Below are 22,190 nucleotides of genomic sequence, written 5' to 3'. Positions count from 1 at the left end.
GGCTGCAGCACCCTTTCTTTGTGAGTGTGACCTAGCAGGATGCTATCCGAGGTCTCTTCAAAACATAACTAACCATCTTTTTAGGGTTCCGTGCCTCAATCTGTAAAATCGAAGTCCTTACAGGACCCACTTTGTTGTCCATCTGTGTGTGTGTGTGTGTGTGTGTGTGTGTGTGTGTGTGTGAATGTGTCTTAAGCTCCCTTTTTCTCTTGAAGAGTCTGATGTATCAAATTCAAATTTATGTCACATACTTAAGTCTATGATCCCTTGGAAATTTATGTAACAAATCTTGAAACTCGAAAACTCATTCATTAAAACCTATACGTTGACGTAGAATCATGAAATTTGGATAGACGCGCAGTTTGACACTGCAGGTAAATGAAAAAATCCGAAGATTGTGAATCTGTAATGATATCATACTAAGAGAACATTTTTTATCCATCTTTGTGTCTGTCTGTGTGTTACGACCCCTTTTTCCTCTGGAACAGGTTGGCGTATCAAGTTCAAATTTACGTGATATACTAGAGTCTACGATCACTTGGCCGTGTGAAACATTTGAGCTTCTAAGTCAATTCAGTCAAAATATTGGCCACTTATGTCATATATTTTGAAACTCGCAAACCCACTCATTAAAACCGTGTACGAGACTTCCCGTTGACCTGAAACCATGTAATTCGGAAAGAAGCAAGGTTTCACAATACAAGGTACAGGAAAAAAATACGAAAGCTCTTAATTTGTAATTAAAACTAAAACTTAACCCCTCCCGAACAGGCCATGAAGGCCCAACGGTACTGTCCGGCCGCCGTGTCATCCTCAAGCATATAGGCGTCACTGGATGCGGATGCGGAGGGGCATGTGGTCAGCACACCGCTCTCCCGGCCGTATGTCAGTTTCCGAGACTGGAGCCGTTACTTCTCAATCAAGTAGCTCCTCAGTTTGCCTCACAAGGGCTGAGTGCACCCCGCTTGCCAACAGCGCTCGACAGACCGGATGGTCACCCATCCAAGTGCTAGCCCTGCCCGACAGCGCTTAACTTCGGTGATCTGACGGGCACCGGTGTTACCACTGCGGCAAGGCCGTTGGCAATTTGTAATTACATTATATAAAAATATATTTTTGCCATTAGAACATAAACTGTATTGATCATCCGTCTAAAGCATAGTAGACGAACAGTACTGCATGCAAAAACAAAATGCAAGTTGCAGCCTTGTTTTAGTAAGTAAATATTTTTTTTTAATCTTCTGTATCTAAATCTATAAACAGAAGTCCCCTCCTGGCGTTTTTGTTTGTATATTGAACTACTGTAGAGATCCTGATATGTTGTTGGAATTCTAAGTGCCTGTCGAATTAAATCGGGTGATGCTGAGGGAAATAGATTAGGAAATGAGGCGCTTAAAGTTGATGATGGTCGAAGTAGAGAGGATATAAAATGTAGACTGGCAATGGCAAGGAAAGCGTTTCTGAAGAAGAGAAATTTGTTAACATCGAGTGTAGATTTAAGTGTCAGGAAGTTGTTTCTGAAAGTATTTGTATGGAGTGTAGCCATGTATGGAAGTGAAACGTGGACGATAAATAGTTCAGACAAGAAGAGAATAGAAGCCTTCAGAATGTGGTGCTACAGAAGAATGCTGCAGATCAGATGGGTAGATCACATAACTAATGAGGAGGTATTGAATAGAATTGGGGAGAAGAGAAATTTGTGGCACAACTTGACTAGAAGAAGGGATCGGTTGGTAGGACATATTCTGGGGCATCAAGGGATCGCCAATTTAGTATTGGAGGGCAGCGTGGAGTGTAAAAATCGTAGAGGGAGACCAAGAGATGAATACACTAAACAGATTCAGAATTATGTAGGTTGCAGTAGGTACTGGGAGATGAAGAAGCTTGCACAGGACAGAGTAGCATGGAGAGCTGCCTCAAACCAGTCTCTGGACTGAAGACCACAACAACAACAATATATATTGCCAGTGTCCGTATTGAAAACAGACAAAAAGTGTTGAGATTCTCGATTCCCAGTATGGATGACGTAATATATATAATTGTGTACATATCTAAATTTTCACGGACCCCTCTGTGCGCGAGTCCTACTCGCATTTGGCAAATTTTTTTAACAATTAAAGTATTTTTATTTTATCCTTGTATCCTAAACAGCCCTCTCCTTCTCTATTCGTACTTTTTACAGTCATTCATAATTTTTAAAAGCAGCGTTCACTCTTTTTCTCCAGTCGTACATTGTTCGGTCTGGCAAAATCTTCCGAGCTATACGCATGTACATCTACACTGATGAACCAAAACATTATGACCATTGCCCATCATGACATTAGATGACACCTAGTGGCTTTGCGGGCACGTAACGCGGTAACAAAAGCGTATGAGCGGAGCAGTGACGGACGGGGGATCATCTAGCAAGGATATGGGCTGCAAACGGGGAAATCCAAGTAGATAAGCGACTTTGACAAAGGGAAGACTATTTTAACGCAGAGTCTTGGGAAAATTATCTCGAAAGGAACGACAGGCAGCTAGACGAATGTTTACGTGCTACTATCGTCAGCATCTACGGAAGGAGGCAGGACAGAAGTTGGACATCCACGACTCTCAACAGAACGTGGGGTTCGAAGGCTTGTCTCTTCTGCAAAGTTGGACAAGTGGTGATGATCTGTGGCACCTGTGCCGAAAGAGCGCAATGCTGGTGCGCACAAAGTTGTTTCGGAGCACACCGTTCATCGTACATTGTTGAACACGGAGCTCCGCAGCAGACCACCCTTACGTGTTCATATGCTGGCCCACCGGAATAGTCAGTTACGATTGCAGTGGGCAAGGGGCCATCGGGATTCGACTGTCGTTCAATGGAAACGTGTAGGCTCTTCGGGTGAAGCACGTTTTTGCTACACTAGGTCGATGGTCGTCTCCAAAAAAGGCAGTAATCGAGGTGAAAGACGGCTCGAAACGTTCAGCGCGTCACGGACGCAGACTGATGGGAGCAATATTTTGCTGTAGGCGACATTTTCCTGAGCCTGCGTGGGACCTGTAGTAGTAATCTTTAAGCAGTATAATTGTCCGTGTCTCGGATCCGGGACCGTACTACAGTGAAACTTCCTGGCAGATTAAAACTGTGTGCCGGACCGAGACTCGAACTCGGAACCTTTGCCTTTCGCGGGCAAGTGCTCTACCAACTGAGCTACCCAAGCACGACTCACGCTCCGTCCTCACAGCTTTACTTCTGCCAGTACCTCGTCTCCTACCTTCCAAACTTTACAGAAGCTCTCCTGCGAACCTTGCAGAACTTGCACTCCTGAAAGAAAGGATATTGCGGAGACATGGCTTAGCCACAGTCTGGGGCATGTTTCCAGAATGAGATTTTCATTCTGCAGTGGAGTGTGCGCTGATATGAAACTTCCTGGCAGATTAAAACTGTGTGCCGGACCGAGACTCGAACTCAGGACCTTTGCCTTTCGCGGGCAAGTGCTCTACCAAGTCGAGGTACTGGCAGAAGTTAAACTTTGAGGACGGGGCGTGAGTCGTACTTGGGTAGCTCAGTTGATAGAGCACTTGCCCGCGAAAGGCAAATGTCTCGAGTTCGAGTCTCGGCCCAGCGCACAGTTTTAATCTGCCAGGAAGTTTCATATCAGCGCACACTCCGCTGCAAAGTGAAAATCTCATTCCCTACTACAGTGATTTGACAAGCTTTGTACTGAACTCACGTTGATGTCTCGGTGATTAAATCTGCCTGATGCAAATGCTATGCAGCCCATCTGGCTCGCTCTCGGGTGCCATCACTGCGTACTCAAATCAGCGGACCGTTATTTACGTGAATTACGTGACCTGTGCGTAGACATCTAATGCCACATACCTCCACAAAACCACCAACAAAATGTCGGATCCTTGATACGCAGAATCAATTATGTATTTCGTTCCAAATACGGACAAACAAGTTATTAAGCTGTTGGTCGTAATGTTTTGGCTCATCACTGTATATTGTACGTAACAAGCCACAGTAAGATATGTCGCGGAAGTGTATGAAGCCTGTGCGATGGCGTTCGACTCGGAGGTAAGCCGATTCAGATCCTATTGGTAGGTGAAATTTTCACACCTCGTACTTGGCCGGCAAGGGGAGGGTAGATAGTGGCGTAAAGTTTCTGATGACCAGTCTTTGTGCCAGTGTCCTGAATTAAACTGCAAACTTATACGCAGTGTCTCATGAAGTGAGGGCGTGTGAAATTGTTAATAGTGACCCGTCCGCCGGATAGGAACTTTAAGCTAGACGGGCCCCCTTGCTGCTATTCGAGAAGAGAAAGCTATGTGGCGGCACCGGGTTTCACCCTCTCCCCTCTCTCGTCATCACACAACACATCACATAACACCAGCACTATTGGGACTTAACTTCTGACGTCATCAGTCCCCTAGAACTTAGAACTACTTAAACCTAACTAACCTAAGGACATCACACACACCCATGCCCGAGGCAGGATTCGAACCTGCGACCGTAGTGGTCGCGCCGTTCCAGACTGTAGCGCCTAGAACCGCTCGGCCACCGCGGCCGGCACATTTATTACACTCACCCACAAACACACATACGACATGACTCTCACGTGTCCGCAAGGAAAGGGGCAAATTTGCGCAGAGGAAGAACACCCTTTCCGACATGAGACCCATCCCGTGGGATGTCAGAATCAACAATGCCACGCGACATTTACATTTTTACCAGTACCCTTACCTACATTTCTAGCATTTGTAGACTTACAGAAAGCTTTTGACAATGTTGACTGGAATACTCTCTTTCAAATTATAAAGGTGGCAGGGCTAAAATACAGGGAGCGAAAGGCTATTTACAATTTGTACAGAAACCAGATGGTAGTTATAAGAGTCGAGGGGCATGAGAGGGAAGCAGCGGTTGGGAAGGGAGTGAGACTGGGTTTTAGTCTCTCCCCGATGTTATTCAATCTGTATATTGAGCAAGCAGTAAAGGAAACAAAAGAAAAATTCGGAGTAGGTATTAAAATCCATGGAGAAGAAATAAAAACGTTGAGGTTCGCCGATGACATTGTAATTCTGTCAGAGACAGCAAAGGACTTGGAAGAGCAGTTGAACGGAATGGACAGTGTCTTGAAAGGAGGATACAAGATGAACATCAACAAAAGCAAAACGAGGATAATGGAATGTAGTCGAATTAAGTCGGGTGATGCTGAGGGAATTAGATTAGGAAATGAGACACTTTAAGTAGTAAAGGAGTTTTGCTATTTGGGGAGCAAAATAACTGGTGATGATCGAAGTAGAGAGGATATAAAATGTAGAGTGGCAATGGCAAGGAAAGCGTTTCTGAAGAAGAAAAATTTGTTTAGGTCGAGTATAGATTTAAGTGTCAGGAAGTCACTTCTGAAAGTATTTGTGTGGAGTGTAGCCATGTATGGAAGTGAAACATGGACGATAAATAGTTTGGACAAGAAGAGAATAGAAGCTTTCGAAATGTGGTGCTATAGAAGAATGTTGAAGATTAGATGGGTAGATCACATAACTAATGAGGAGGTATTGAATAGTATTGGGGAGAAGAGGAGTTTGTGGCACAACTTGACAAGAAGAAGGGACCGGTTGGTAGGACATGTTCTGAGGCATCAAGGGATCACAAATTTAGCATTGGAGGGCAGCGTGGAGGGTAAAAATCGTAGAGGGAGACCAACAGATGAATACACTAAGCATATTCAGAAGAATGTAGATTACAGTAAGTACTGGGAGATGAAGAAGCTTGCACAGGATAGAGTAGCATGGAGAGCTGCATCAAACCAGTCTCACGGGGTCAGGGATTTTCTCTGCCTCGTGATGACTGGGTGTTGTGTGATGTCCTTAGGTTACTTAGGTTTAAGTAGTTCTAAGTTCTAGGGGACTGATGACCATAGATGTTAAGTCCCATAGTGCTCAGAGCCATTTGAACCAGTCTCAGGACTGAAGACCACAACAACAACAACCGTTACCTCGCCTCCTTCCTTCGTCATTTCCCTTTCTCTTCCATACGCAGATGATACGTTGGAAGGAACATTGTCGGTACCCCTCCACACGAAACCGAATTTCTTAATTTTAGAGTCGTGTCCACTACGACGGACAACAGTAGTTTCCTGACGCAGTTTGGAATGCGGTCTCTTGGTACCTTGTGAGGCGAACTATAAGCATGTTGGAATAGCTGTGGGTCAACCAGAGTTTCATTGTGTCCCACTCACACAGAACGATAGCGGTTCTGCCACCCACATTTAGGTTTCCCATTATGTCTTTGGAACGTTAAAGACAAACGCCAACGTGATTCCTTCGAAATACGAACGATTTCATTCCCCAGCCTTCCCTAAACCGAGACTGTAATGGCCTTGTCATCGAGAGGACGTTTAGCCATTTCATACTCAGATCTGGTGATAAAGCTGGCCAGATGAGCTGATCAGTAATGGGTGTGGGTATTACTAGAAGCGTTCACATAGGCACTGCTGTGTTGGAAAAGTACATCTAGCTGACGCTACGGGGAAGTCAATCATGCATGTTGCTCCTGATACGCTCTGGTCGACATCGCATGCACTAATCAACTTCACTAAAGCTATGACAGAATCGTCTGAACCGAGCGACCTTTACGGTCGCGGGTTCGAATCCTGCCTCGGGCATGGATGTGTGTGATGTCCTTAGGTCAGTTAGGTTTAAGTAGTTCTAAGTCTGGGGGACTGATGACCTCAGATCGTAAGTCCCATAGTGATTAGAGCCATTTGAACCATATGAACCACTCCTGCTCCTAACTTAACAGCCAGATTATAGTTCTAGGTAACGCTAGAGGTGCAAAATTGATGCTAATATTTCGTACAGATGCCCTATGCCACCAGATATGACTCCTTCTCTGAGGTGCATTTCCGCTCTGTACGAGTATATCGCCGCCGTCTGGTGCCAAGATGACAGACATGCGAATCTTCCTTGGACGAACAGCAACAACACTAATGTAGAGCTGACACGGCATGTCAAAAATGCCGGAGTTCTTTAGGACGAACCATCCAGCAACCTCCAGATTAATTTTTTTTACTTTTATAGTCATATTTAACCCCCTATACCACTGCACCACTGATGATAATTATATCTGCTCTTCAGCCAAACTGATTTCAAATATATAAAAAGTTGTGTAAAAACGATAAAGATTACTCGTGTTAAATAAATTAGATTGCAGATGACTCTTTCTCAGTTTCTTCAAATGCTGCTCAATTTGATGGCTACACAAATACGCACGAATTTCTTTCATTGATTTTTTGGTATTGTTGGACTGATTGTCAGCGAACAGGACTGGATAGAATTTGTTGCTTTAGAGGTGAAATTGGATGAAGGATGTGAGTTTTATCTGGGAGATTTGTTTGGGAGAGGAAGCGGAGTACATTAAACCAAAATCTCTTCGAAAGGGAACGAGAGGAGCGAGGATAGGAGCAATATGAGCACGAAGAGGAAAAAGAGAATCCTGTTACGTTTGGAAGGAAAAACATATCTCTAACTGGATTTCGTGACCAGCTAGGGGGACGTAATTAAAATGTAGATGGGATAAGATGTGGAGATTGTTTATGTGCATAGTTGGAGGAATGTGATGTTTAAATGTGGCATAGTATATGTATATCAAATCAAAAAAGAAACGATTGAGTTGTTAGTATCAAGCTTTTGGAAATTGTAAGAGGTCAACAGAGTTAATTGTGGGAGAGAAAAGGGTACAAGGGTGAGGGAAAGATATTAATTTTTAATTAGTTGTAACTGAGTATCAGTTTTTATAGTGCACTGTGTTTCGCACAATTAACATTGATTAAAATTGACAAACATCAGGAGTACGCTGCTGCCGATTAAAACTGCAACACTGTGAAGACGGCAGCATGATGGCCAACCAAGAACGCAGTTTGTCGTTCCACGATATGTCATGTGAATAGGAAATCCATGGGCGCAGGAGGGCCATGCACAACGTCATGTAGGATTTCAACAATCTCAAACGACTAGCGCTCAAGAGAACAAACATATTGTTCTCTAAGCCATGCAGAAACTGTACAGCCAAGTCACTTACCTTGAATCAGGAAATGAGCCTGTTTGTTGAAAGAACCGCATCCATACGAAAGGTGACGTTTTACGCACGACTGACTGTTAGCACTGCAACCACTGCTACGGCTTCTCTGGGGATGGCAAGAAAGAGACGCACCAACAGCAATGCGTCCTACGACAACACTGCGCACACAAGTGTCACCACATCGTATTCTCATCAGGTTCCCGGTCCTGTGAACAGCACCATGATGGGTTTATCCGTGTGTGAAGGCTCTGAGGAGAACGATCATTGCCAGATTGCATTCATCAATGTCTGTCAGGCGCAGCACCTGGCATGATGGTATGGGCTGCTGTCAGCTATATGTAGTGGCACCACCGATTAGGGTAGGAAAAGTTAGTTTTGTGCAATATTCTGAGCACAAGTTACAGCCAGGTGCGAGCCGGATTGCAGTGAGTTACGCATACCAACAGTTGCCAAGTAGAACAGAGGCCACAGGGCTGTCAGATTTCTGAAAGAATATACATAGCGGTTTTGCAAGTCGCAAATCACAGGCAGAAGGGGCCCACTGGCCAACCTAGCGTGTTATGAGCACGTGATACGAAGTGGTGCGTATGGCAAAACAGAGGTGCACAGCCAAGTATAAATAGGTGCGGGTTCTAACGAGATTCATTCAAGTGTGGCAGCCCTCCTGGATGGCAGGGCATGTAACACCACCAGCTACACGCAGTAGCAGACGGGGCGCCAGCGTTCCAGTCCACAGTGGGTCGCTGGTTCGACCCTCTGAGGCTGACACGGGGTCTGTAGTCAGCCAGTGGTGGGCCACTCCATGGCTTGCTACTGTTGGCAGGCGTCCTGGCTTCCAACACATGCCGGAAGCATGCTGAGGCGAGGGGCACAGATTTGGACTCCAGACGTGGGCGCTTGTTGTCGCCGTGATCTTAGCCACGCTGGCGAGAAGCATGCAGCTGGCCACCTGCAGCTCACACCAAGCAGCGCTGAGACGGCAGGGTCGCAGACCTCTGAGTCAGCTGCTGGCATCCTGATGACGACGCAACTCCTCTGCCGTACAAGGCCAACTCACAGCAGTGGGTGCACGGATCATTGATGCAGCCATTCCATGCCAAGCCATTTCACAGACAGTGAAGTGGTGTCCTCAGAATTGTGGGACCCAGTGACACAGATCAAGAGGAACGGGGGCACTATAGTTGGAAACAATAAATCACTTGGGAAGCTCAGATGAGTCTTAATATGGTGACTTCTATCTCTTCCCGCTACATTTGGTGTTGCTGTTATATTCGGTGGTAGTAGTGCCACTACATATACAATATATGACCTCTGATTCACATAATCTTTAGTTTGGGCTGTAGACTCTACATGTCATGTTAATGCCGATGATAGTGTCCTATCTTCGAGACCTTCTTCGCATATCTTTCAAAAAAGTAACTCATCACCCCACATTGTTTGTGTGATCACGATCTGTCTCAGGATCCCCCGTTTCGTTCGATGCTGAGGTGCTATTGAAATATAGTTGCATAGCCTCTGCGATGGTATTCGAGTTTCAGGAGGAATGCCAAGTGGGCTGAGGTGTGAACAGGAATTTGGATTGAGGAGACAGGTGTGCTAGGGTAGTCCATGAAATTGTCCAAAGCCACTGCACCAGGGTGGCGTAGTCGTTAGAGCATCTGCTAGTGAGCAGGGCATCTGGTTTCCAGTCCTAGCCTTGGCATAAATTTTCATTCGTCACTTAAGTCTGCATATATACAACACAGGGTGATATTGTTGCTCTGGCATGTTCTGCAGTTCTGTCATTGATTGAAATCATGTGGTCATGGATTGCTGGGAGACTAACGTGCATCTGATCTCCAGCCACTACAACTGATGTACTCTGGCAGAGAGATGTAGCATCATGGAATGGCATATTTATATCTGTCATCCATGCTCAGTTCGATTCGATGCCCAGATTTCTGTATACTACAGCTCTGTATACTGTCACACCCTAACCAACCCCATGTCTTCCTCTGCCATTGGTGTTTTCTGGATCGGTATTGAGGGGCATGGGGTCTGCACACTGCCCTCCTGGCTCCTGGTCATTATCAGCTTCCCAGATCTTGCAACTGCTAAGTACCTCATCAATTGACATGAGGAGGCTGAGTACACTCCGCTCCAATTCTCCTACCAAGCAAAATGCCCTGGCAGACACGCTGGACACTTAACTACAACGTCGAAAATTTCAACTCAAATCTACACAAATTTAATCACTTACTCTTCCTCTCATATTATAAGTACATAAGCACATTAAGTAAAATTTCATTATTTGCTACCCTTCTTGGACTTGCTGCACTGTTTGACAACTACTTAGCAACAACTGCCAACTCCTAAGGAACACCCGACCAATGATTATTAAAGAAAATGTAGAGGGCAAGATCTCTCACCTGCAGCAAAGCCTGTGCACGAATGCTCACTGTGGATTCGACAGCCGGCCGAAGTGGCCGTGCGGTTAAAGGCGCTGCAGTCTGGAACCGCAAGACCGCTACGGTCGCAGGTTCGAATCCTGCCTCGGGCATGGATGTTTGTGATGTCCTTAGGTTAGTTAGGTTTAACTAGTTCTAAGTTCTAGGGGACTAATAACCTCAGCAGTTGAGTCCCATAGTGCTCAGAGCCATTTGAACCATTTTTTTTTTTTTTTTTGATTCGACAGCTCATGCAGTACGGCGTTTGACGAACTTTGCTGTGGACCTGATTGGTGCGACATCCCGTGTCGTACGGCAAAATTTCTGCATGAAGTCATTTGATTGTTTACGATCGTATACGAGCAGTTGGGTGGCTCGAATCCGGTCAAAGTGCCACTACTACGACTACAGAAATGGGTGCTTCCGAAAATGAAAAAGGCCGCTGAAGATGGAAATGCTTTACGAAAGCATGTCGGTGGTCATAGACGAACCACCATACCGCAAGAGGATGGGTACGTGGTCCTAGTGGCAAAAAGGAACAGACATTAGGCAGATCAAAAAAAATGGTTCAAATGGCTCTGAGCACTATGGGACTCAACTGCTGTGGTCATCAGTCCCCTAGAACTTAGAACTACTTAAACCTAACTAACCTAAGGACATCACACACACCCATGCCCGAGGCAGGATTCGAACCTGCGACCGTAGCAGCAGCGCGGCTCCGGACTGGAGCGCCTAGAACCGCACGGCCACCGCGGCCGGCCATTAGGCAGATCGCTTCAGACCTTGCAGGCGGCACCGGTACACGTGTCTCTACCAGAATTCGTGGCGATTAAATGAGGCTGGTTGTTTGCTCGAAAGCCTGATAAATGCATCCCACTTCCACCACGCCATCGTCAAAAAAGAGCCCGTTGGTGTAAGGAGCTTATTGGTTGGGGTCTTTCATTGTTATCAGGATCATGCTGGTTGTGGTAGCAACAGTGGTGCAGAGTGATGTTCTTCGACGAATCCCGCTTCACTGGAGCAAGTGATCCTGGCTCCCCCGTTAGAGTGGAGAGAGGGCGGGGAACACGTTACACATCAAAGAATATTCATGAACGTCATCGGTATGACCTAAGAGTTATGGCGCGGGCAGAAACTAAGCACAATGGCCTGCGCTTGGGCGAGGTACCGTTACAACACAGCAGTACTGCAGGGAGACTATTATGGGTCATGTCCGTCTAGCTAGGGATGTGTAGGTCCCGACTTTCTTTTCACGGACGACGGTACCCGCCCACACAGAATCGCTGAGCTGCCGGACTCACTAAAATGAGAAGACATTGAACGTATTGAATGACCTGCATACTCAACGGACCTAGACCCTATAGCACAATCCTGGGATTCTCTTTGCAGATGTGTTTCCCAACAAACACCCTCTCCCCGAACAGTGCAAGAACTGAAAACCGCCTTGAGAGAGGGGTGGGACAATATCCCCCAAGGATACCTCAACAGTTTGGTGCAAGATCTCTCACCTGCAGCAAAGCCTGTGCACGAATACTCAGGTGCAAAATGTGCGTTAGTATCAGATGAGGGCATATTACATACTGAGAGTCCGACGTCAGCCTTTATGTTTGGGGTGTGGCTTGTGTCGAACTTGAACGTTATATATATGTCTGTTGTCTTGCTTTCCCATGTGGTGAAACCTCTAACATTTTAGTTGCAAATCTACCACTCCATCTCTATTATGGATGCACTGTGCTTCATGACGTCCAGTTATCTTTTGATTCTTTTTTCTCAGCTTTACAACAATGATTGTACCATCTGCAGACAGGACTAATTCTGTCTCCTGATTCAGTTAGAATGGCATACCATTAACATGAAACAAGAACAGTAGAGGGCAATGATCGAAACTTCTGTGACTTCCATTGTATTTTTTTCCCCATGTAGATGATGTGGCGTCCTTCTTTGCTTTACTTGAACAGCCTAGGCTCAATTTCTGCATTACGCTTTTAAATAGGGATTAAACCAGGCATGTGCCGAACTACATATTCCACAGAAACTTAATTTCTTGTGGAATATTGCGACTGATACCATCAGACGTATTTGGTAAGACACACACGCGCGCACACACATACACACACACACACACACACACGCGCGCAAATTCACACAGGGAGAAGAACGGGACAGAGAGGGGAGGGAGATAGAGAGAGACATTGGAAATTTGTGGTAAGGTCTTATGGGACCAAACTGCTGAGGTCATCGGTACCTAAGCTCACGCACAACTTAAGCTAACTTAAACTAACTGACACTAAGGACAACACATACACCCATGCCTGAGGGAGGACTCTAACCTCCGATGGAGACAGAGAGAGAGAGAGAGAAAGGTGCAACTGCTCCACGATACTTTTCTCCGCAATTTAAATACACAACATGCAATTGCTATGTTATGGTTTAGACGTTACGACGTCTGATTTCGTTGTTGCTTTACAAGTAGGCACACTACACCAACATAATGCACTGTTGAGGTAGTTAAATTACAGTTGGTTTGCCTGTATCGGCTAATTACATGATGCATTTCTAGGTTTTACCTGAAACACTAGCACTGTCTTTTATTATACCTTTTATTACAATAAATTTGCTGGTGCTCAGTTGATATCTATATACACTGAGAATCTAGCACCAGCAAATATATTTTAATTTATTGTATCAGGATCTACCTCTTTCTTACGGACATTATCTCTCATTAGAGAGCTGCGATTCATTATGTCTAGTGCAAATGTTGACAAAAGCGCCATATAATTCCCTACGAACTTTGAACTGTCTTATCAATCCATTTATAAAGAGGGCTATAGTTTAACCATCGTGAAACCTTGAACTTTTTAAACTCTTTAAAAAGGAGCGATAGGTGAAAGATAAAAGTTGTAGACTAGCTGAGGACTGAATTCCAGATATTTGGGTTTGTAAGTCGGCGCTTAAGCAGCGTACTCTGCCGCCGAAGGATTCCATATACGCCTTAGGTTATCGTATCGTTTCCTACGAAATTACACGGTCGATTCAGTAGTATATCCATGTTTACTTGCTCAAATGCTTGTCTCTGTGACTTTTCTTTGCGTTCTAAATAAAAGAACCATCCAGTGCTAAAAAAAATGAAACAGTAAAATCATTTCGACACCAGGTAAACGTCTAGTGAAATTCTGGATGTCCTCAGGTGTATGCCGTACGCTACTCATAGAGACAAAACTTAACGATTCGCCATACATACCGTCGCAATAAAAGTGATAGTAATTCCATGCTATTCTGAAATTTCCACAGTTCTATAAAACAGCCAATATATATATTAGGGGTCATTATTTAATTTTTAGAAGAATGGTATTTCAAACTGGCTGTTATATGTATATATTTTTGTTTTTCACTAGAATTTTACTTGGTGTCGAAATGAGTTTACTGTTTTGTTTTTTAAGTAATGGATGGTTCTTTTATTTAGAACGCAAAGAAAAGTCACAGAGACAATCATCTGAGAAAGTAAACATGGATATACTACTGAATCGACCGTTTAATTTCGTAGGAAACGATACGATAACCTAAGGGTATATGGAATCTTTCGGCGGCACAGTACGCTGCTTAAGCGCCGACTTACAAACCCAAATATCTGGAATTCAGTCCTCAGCTAGTCTACAACTTTTATCTTTCACCTATCGCTCCTTTTTAAAGAGTTTAAAAAGTTCAAGGTTTCACGATGGTTGAACTATACCCCTCTTTATAAACGGCTGGATAAGACAGTTCAAATTTCGTAGGGAATTATATGGCGCTTTTGTATACATTTGCAATAGACATAATGAATTACAACACTCTAATGAGAGACAATGTCCATAACAAAGCGATGGATCCTGACACTCTTAGATTACGAAAATAGTGATGAACATCTGGAGTACGTCAAATTATTTAAATTGACTAATATGAAGGAGCGGTACGATAAGGGACAAACGTGAAAAATCAGCATGAAAGAAGCGCACTGAAGACTTGGATTTGTTGGAAAAGTTTTGGGAAAATGCAAGCTATACATATTATAGCCGGTCGCAGTGGCAGAGCGGTTCTAGGCGCCTCAGTCTGGCACCACGTGACCGCTATGGTCGCAGGTTCGAATTCTGCCTCGGGCATGGATGTGTGTGATGTCCTTAGGTAAGTTAGGTTTAGGTAGTTCTAAGTTCTAGGGGATTGATGGGCTCAGATGTTAAGTCCCATAGTGCTCAGAGCCATTTGAACCATTTGAACATATTATAAATTAAACTCGCCTGCTGAGTTTTTCTGTATGTGAAGGCTAATCTCAGAAACTACCGTAAATTTTGAAACGATTTTCACTAATAGGTCGACTGATTCAAGAAGAAGAGTTATGTATATAATTTGTAATTGTAGTAATGATGAATGTGTAATATACAGGTTATTAGGAGTATAAGAGCAGATATTTTTATTGATGATGGTTGACAATGTACTGAACAGCATTATAACAGTATTTATTTCATTTGCAGACAAATAATCGGAGCTATTAGGAGTATTATGTTTTCAGGTTGGTTAGTACCTCCATGTACAGGGTGTTTCAAAAATGACCGGTATATTTGAAACGGCAATAAAAACTAAACGAGCAGCGATAGAAATACACCGTTTGTTGCAATATGCTTGGGACAACAGTACATTTTCAGGCGGACTAACTTTCGAAATTACAGTAGTTACAATTTTCAACAACAGATGGCGCTGCAAGTGATGTGAAATATATAGAAGACAACGCAGTCTGTGGGTGCGCCATTCTGTATGTCATCTTTCTGCTGTAAGCGTGTGCTGTTCACAACGTGCAAGTGTGCTGTAGACAACATGGTTTATTCCTTAGAACAGAGGATTTTTCTGGTGTTGGAATTCCACCGCCTAGAACACAGTGTTGTTGCAACAAGACGAAGTTTTCAACGGAGGTTTAATGCAACCAAAGGACCGAAAAGCGATACAATAAAGGATCTATTTGAAAAATTTCAACGGACTGGGAACGTGACGGATGAACGTGCTGGAAAGGTAGGGCGACCGCGTACGGCAACCACAGAGGGCAACACGCAGCTAGTGCAGCAGGTGATCCAACAGCGGCCTCGGGTTTCCGTTCGCCGTGTTGCAGCTGCGGTCCAAATGACGCCAACGTCCACGTATCGTCTCATGCGCCAGAGTTTACACCTCTATCCATACAAAATTCAAACGCGGCAACCCCTCAGCGCCGCTACCATTGCTGCATGAGAGACATTCGCTAACGATATAGTGCACAGGATTGATGACGGCGATATGCATGTGGGCAGCATTTGGTTTACTGACGAAGCTTATTTTTACCTGGACGGCTTCGTCAATAAACAGAACTGGCGCATATGGGGAACCGAAAAGCCCCATGTTGCAGTCCCATCGTCCCTGCATCCTCAAAAAGTACTGGTCTGGGCCGCCATTTCGTCCAAAGGAATCATTGGCCCATTTTTCAGATCCGAAACGATTACTGCATCACGCTATCTGGACATTCTTCGTGAATTTGTGGTGGTACAAACTGCCTTAGACGACACTGCGAACACCTCGTGGTTTATGCAAGATGGTGCCCGGCCACATCGCACGGCCGACGTCTTTAATTTCCTGAATGAATATTTCGATGATCGTGTGATTGCTTTGGGCTATCCGAAATATACAGGAGGCGGCGTGGATTGGCCTCCCTATTCGCCAGACATGAACCCCTGTGACTTCTTTCTGTGGGGACACTTGAAAGACCAGGTGTACCGCCAGAATCCAGAAACAATTGAACAGCTGAAGCAGTACATCTCATCTGCATGTGAAGTCATTCCGCCAGACACGTTGTCAAAGGTTTCGGGTAATTTCATTCAGAGACTACTCCATATTATTGCTACGCATGGTGGATATGTGGAAAATATCGTACTATAGAGTTTCCCAGACCGCAGCGCCATCTGTTGTTGAAAATTGTAACTACTGTAATTTCGAAAGTTTGTCTACCTGAAAATGTACTGTTGTCCCAAGCGTATTGCAACAAACGGTGTATTTCTATCGCTGCTCGTTTAGTTTTTATTGCCGTTTCAAATATACCGGTCATTTTTTAAACACCCTGTACATGTGGCAAGAGCAACCCGTTAATGCTTATTTTCACCTGGGCAGCAGCTCAGTAGCTGTAGTGTGACGCGTGGATGCAAAACGGTTAGTCTCTACGGACAGGCGTGGTCCATTTGTGCAGGTATGACATCAGATAGTAAATTATGAGACGTGTTTGTGGGAAGACTGTTAGAAGCAGGGGAAAAACAACTAACTTACTGAAGTGGGCACATATTAAGGTACCAATGAATTGCACTTACACTCCTAACATCCTATATGTACTTTATCTGTTCCATATTTAATTGGCTTTCAGAGGATCAACTCGTGGCAATAATGGGAGATATGAGCTGGTCATCTACACGGGAGGCGGCATCTGGTAGTGAAAACAGTGCAGTAAGCAGCTGCCGCAACTCCAGAGAGCAATGAAGCTTCATCAGAATCTATACACGTCATAATATAAACTGAACCACCGTGGTTTTCTGCCATTCTATGAAGCCTAATCTTAGGACCTGCTGTTAGGATTTTGATGCGGTTTTAACTAATAAATATACTGATTCACGAGGGAAGTTTGGTATATACGAGGTGCGACGATAAAGTAATGAGACTGATGTGAAAAAAACGTTGCTTACCGATTTAGTCAAGTTTAGTGTTGTCTCCTTCAAAGTAGTTCCCTTCTGATTGCACACACTTTTTCTAGCGCTTCTGCCATTGATGGTAACATTTATGGAACTCATCATCTGTAATAACCTCCAAGACCATCGTCACAGCTTTTTGGACATCTTGTGTTGTTTGAAAATGGTGTCCCTTGACCGCCGTTTTGACTCTTGGAAATAGAAAAATGTCGCTCGGAGTGATATCTGGTGAATAAGGTGGCTGTGGTAATATTGAAATTTGTTTTGAGGTTAAAAATTCCTGTGCTGACAGAGCAGTATGGGATGGCGCATTATTGTGAAACAGATTCCAATTATCAGCAATGTTGGTATGGATACGAAGAACTCTTTTACGAAGTCTTTCTAAAATTTCTTTGTAGTAATATTGGTTAACTGTTTGTCCAGGAGGCACCCATTCTTTATGAACAATTCCCTTGGAATCAAAGAAGCACACAAGCGTGCATGGTCGTCCACTGCAGTCTTCATCTTCAACATTCGTTCTGCCTTCACTAAACATTTTATGTCAACGAAAAACTTGAGATCTTGACATAATCTCCTTTCCAAAAGCCCCTGAAGCTTACTGTAAGTTGTCGTCGCGTTTTCACCCAATTTAAGGCAAAAAGAAATGGCATACCGTTGCACAGTATTATGCGGTTTCATTTCCATGACGAGAGGCACAAACATGTGTTAACTTATTACAGCACAACTCACGACTGAGCAGTTGCATCGATGTGCCGCTTGGACTAGAAGCAGCTTATAGACCAAGGTCAAAGATATTGTGCCTACGCAAGCCTGCAGGTTTGCCACATCTTGCAAAGAAAATCAGTCTCATTGTCACACCTCGTAATTCATTACTGCTAAGCCACACATGTAGAGCAGCTGTAAATAGCCATACCACTACGTAACTGGAGCGGGTCGCTAGTATTTCTATGAAAGAAATCGTGTACAGTGTGTTAGACTAATTCTACAGTATCGCTTCAGCGTTTAGAGTTCTTATCATGTAGACATGACGGCAGACACTGAAGGAATTTAAAGACAGATTGCTAGAATCTTAACATGTCGGTATGGCGTACACGAAAGTGTACAGGTCTGTTTGGGGAATTTAATTGGCAATCACTGAAAGAAAAGCGACGTTGTTCTGGCGAGCCTCGGAACGGTACATCAGAGGACCGATATTCAAGAAACAGAGTGACGATTCTTCAACCATTGCGAATTTGACGTGAGAATAAGATCGGAGAGATAAGGGCGTTTCACAGCTATATATACATTTTTCCGTCTCTTAACACGTGAATGAGTTAGGACAGCGAGTCATTAGTTTTGGTACAGAGTAAACTCCGCCACGCACTGTACAAGTACTTGTCGAATTTGCAGAGTGTCCCAGGAGCCATGGTCAATATCCAGAGCTATGACAGGAAGGATCATTCGAAGCTAAAAGTCTAGTAAACAAGGGCTCTAAAATGAATACCTTAAGAGCTACGAGCAATTCTTCGTCTTCGATACTGTGAAACAAATCTCTTCTATGCTTTCCACTGTAGGGTGTCTAGCTTACATCTGGTACTCAGTGAAAGTGATATGAGCTTTATTTTCATTCGAAATATCATAGTTCGTATTTGTACACTGGATAGTTTTCAAACAGATATCTTCAGTAGTCGATGTGTTATGCCACATGGGTTCTGCATATAGGCAATGTGTGTCTGGTTGTCAGTAGCATTGTCGTTGCGAGTATCATTCTGTAGGAAGTAAGTGAGAGAGTTTGGTCTTGGTCATGCTACTGAGCGGTCTGGAAATAACCAGTAGAGCAAAGTGATAAAATTCAGATGTCGTTTTTTGGAAATATGATTTGATGAAGATTTGCTTGAGAAGTGTGAAGATATACAGGCAATTTGTCGCGGCATTGCTTGACTGGCAGTAATTTATGATGTGTTTAAAAAAGGCAAAGTTTTGACCAAGATTTTTCGTTATTGGTTCGAGTCAGTTGATTTGCGAGACGTAATTAAGTGAAACTATCTGCTCACGTAGCTTGCACTCAGACTTACAAGGAGATTACCCAGCAGTAGGATCGGCTTCGTTAAACTAAATATATGCTCATGTAAGTTAATGTCCCAGGTATCACACTCTGCCGACATTGAATCTGGTAGGCCCTTGTTTCCGAGTTATTCATGAAAAAAAATTCGGAATTTTGCGTGACGCTCAGTAGCATTAAAATAACAGCATCACACTGACTGGTTGCGTAGCGTAATGGATAGGGTACGACGTTGGCGAATAGAAGACCGTGGGCTTGAATCACATCAGGTAGTTAAATTTTTTTTATTTTTAAATTTTTATCGAAATTCTTTTATCATTATTTTCGTTCAGTTAGTTGGTTTAAAAGTGATTTTTTTCCGTTCCGTAGTTACATCACTTTAATCAATCATATCAACTTCTTCATTTGCTCTCATTTTTCTTTTATCATTTTTTCCCACTTGAAATCTTTGTTCAGGTTATTTTAATTAATTTCATGTATTTATTTGTACTGAATTTATTTTGTTTTATCATCAAATTTTTTCGTCCATGTTATAGCATTTGTTGTTTCTATTTCTCATTTTTCTTGAATTTCGTTTCAGTTATAATACCTTCTTTCATTTAAATCTTCATTTGTGTTATTTTGTCCATAGTGCAATAGGAATTTAGGCTCTGTTTTAAATATTTGTACGACGATTACATCCAAAACAAAATGCATATTTTGTAACGAAAAATACATTTTTGACACTATTGCACAGTCAATATAAATAGAATATTTCGTCTTTTCTTTTTTAATAGGTAAGTTGGCACTTTCCAATATTTAAATATCATAGTAGATAAACATAATTGAATTCACATTCACAAAAATTCCTAGTGGAAAAAGAATGATATAAAGAAAAAAATGAGAACAAATGAAAACATTCATACGATGGTTAAAATGTGACAAAGGAATAGAAATAAAAAAATTACAGTTGAACGAATTAACTGAATAAAAATAATGATCAAAGTCATTTTGATAAAGGTTTAAAAATTTAAGACACCTAGCGGAATTTAAACCCACAACCTTCAGCTTGTGAAGGCCTTACCCTAGCCATTACACCACACAACCAGTGTACAAAATTGTTCTCTTTTAACGTCATTGAACGTCACATAAAATTCAGATTTTTTTTTTCGTCGATTACTCGCAAATGAGGGCCCACCAGGCTGAATGGTTGCAGCTTGTGATACCTGGGATCTTGGGCTGCATCACGACACAGATGGTTTCAGAAAATCGATCCCACCGCCGGGGACCTCTCCTTGTTGAGATTTACAGCTCCTTTACCATTCTATTAAGTAATTTTATGGCAGTCATACTTTTCACAAGAAGACTGCTGTAATTGTCAAGGAATGAGTTTCATTATTCATAATATAGTTTTGAACGCTAGTCTTTTCAACATCATTTAGTAAATACAATATGTTCCACTGTCTCCTCACGAGAGATTTGTTTTCTAATTGTGTGTTTCCGCATTGCGCTTCGCGGAACACAATGGTTAAAACTCAAGCTTAATGTGCTTACCATAGGTGCACGTAATTGCACTGCACTACGCAAGGTTTTCTTTTCTTCGGCGGGTTTGCTGCTACGCTGTATTTGCATTTGTACGACCGAGCAGTACCAGGTTTCCGTTTCCACAAGATAAGTCGTGAAAAATTGTTAGCGCCAGTTTAAAATTACAGCCTGGACACAGTTTAAAGATTCACAGTTAAACATCACATTTGAAAATTATTACCCGGTTCAATTCAGTAAAGTTAAGTTCAGTTTTCATTTTAAGTTGTCAGACAGACTTTTTCTTACAGTGCAGTGTCACAGTAGCGAGTGTATCGTTTAATATTTGTGATTTTATTTAGAAAGTTTACGTACATTAATTTCCAGGGGTTTTAAACAGAAGCATATTAGACAGTTATTCTTTCAAAATTCGTTTTGTAATTCTATGTAGAACTTTTATACTCTCTCTTTTTTTTAATTGACACTGTAAGTCACTTACTGTGACGTCACTCATTGTAACTGTGTTCACTGCTCTGCGCAGTACAGTATTTCACGAGACAGCTCATTTCGTAAACAGTTTTACGATTTCTTATTATTTTTGGTAAAAGTTAATTGCAGTTCAGTTTCACAGTTTCAGACTGACTTGGCAACTTTTTTTATCAGATAGCGTTTAAGTAATCACTCACACCACTTACATTGTTCAGGATTACAGCCCAAACATACACGAAAGTTAAAGAATAGGAAACCATTTCGGTTAAGTTCACAACAATAACAAACACAAATTACACTCTATTTTGAAAGGTGGTCGTATGGGCGAAAACAAGGAAAAAAATCTAGTAAATTGGGCTGCAAAACTCACACCTTTAGAGCTACCAACACTTTTTCAGTACAGGAGATGTTTTTCACAGTAGCAAAGATGAACGAGTGCTCATAGCCCTTATGGTATGCTCCTTAAAGCCCAAACTCACGTGACTTTTTCGCTTCAAATGATCTATCCTGCCATATTCGTACTATTGATCATGACACACTATAGCTTGCTTGATTTTCTGTGTAACTGATCATTACTTTGATTTCTCTCTTCTGAGGACAAGATTTACGTGCAACATGCAACAGTTCATTTTATTACGTGTTGAAAATTGTACAATGTACGAGCCGTTTCACAAATACTAGGTAATAGGTCTTTAATTACGCAGTAAATGAAACTAAATGAAACAGTTTAGAGGTTGCATGTTGAATGTCTCACAACCACCATTCACTGTATCGTTTAGTGAGAAACGACATATTTTCCGCGTAATCTGTTGGATATTACACTGTCAGTATCTCACATAATCGCTTTATTTTTGTCGTGTGTTTCAAAATCTTTACGTATTTCAAATCACCACCTGAAAAGAAACGGCATCACAAAAACGTGCTCTTGTAACCTGAAATCTAACGCACGTAAAATAAAA

General features: G+C 42.8%; 1 protein-coding gene and 1 pseudogene across 1 annotated transcript in view; both read right to left on the bottom strand.

Annotated features, from left to right (window-relative positions):
• Positions 1-22,190, bottom strand: part of LOC126262815 (uncharacterized) — a 364,801-nt gene that overhangs the window by 165,167 nt on the left and 177,444 nt on the right. The gene's annotated exons all lie outside the window — the stretch shown is intronic.
• On the bottom strand, positions 967-1,084 carry LOC126264052 (5S ribosomal RNA; annotated as a pseudogene).

The sequence above is a fragment of the Schistocerca nitens genome, chromosome 6 (genome assembly GCF_023898315.1).
Source record: "Schistocerca nitens isolate TAMUIC-IGC-003100 chromosome 6, iqSchNite1.1, whole genome shotgun sequence".
In the NCBI taxonomy this organism is placed as follows: domain Eukaryota; kingdom Metazoa; phylum Arthropoda; class Insecta; order Orthoptera; family Acrididae; genus Schistocerca; species Schistocerca nitens.
This window is presented reverse-complemented; position numbering and strand designations above follow the sequence as displayed.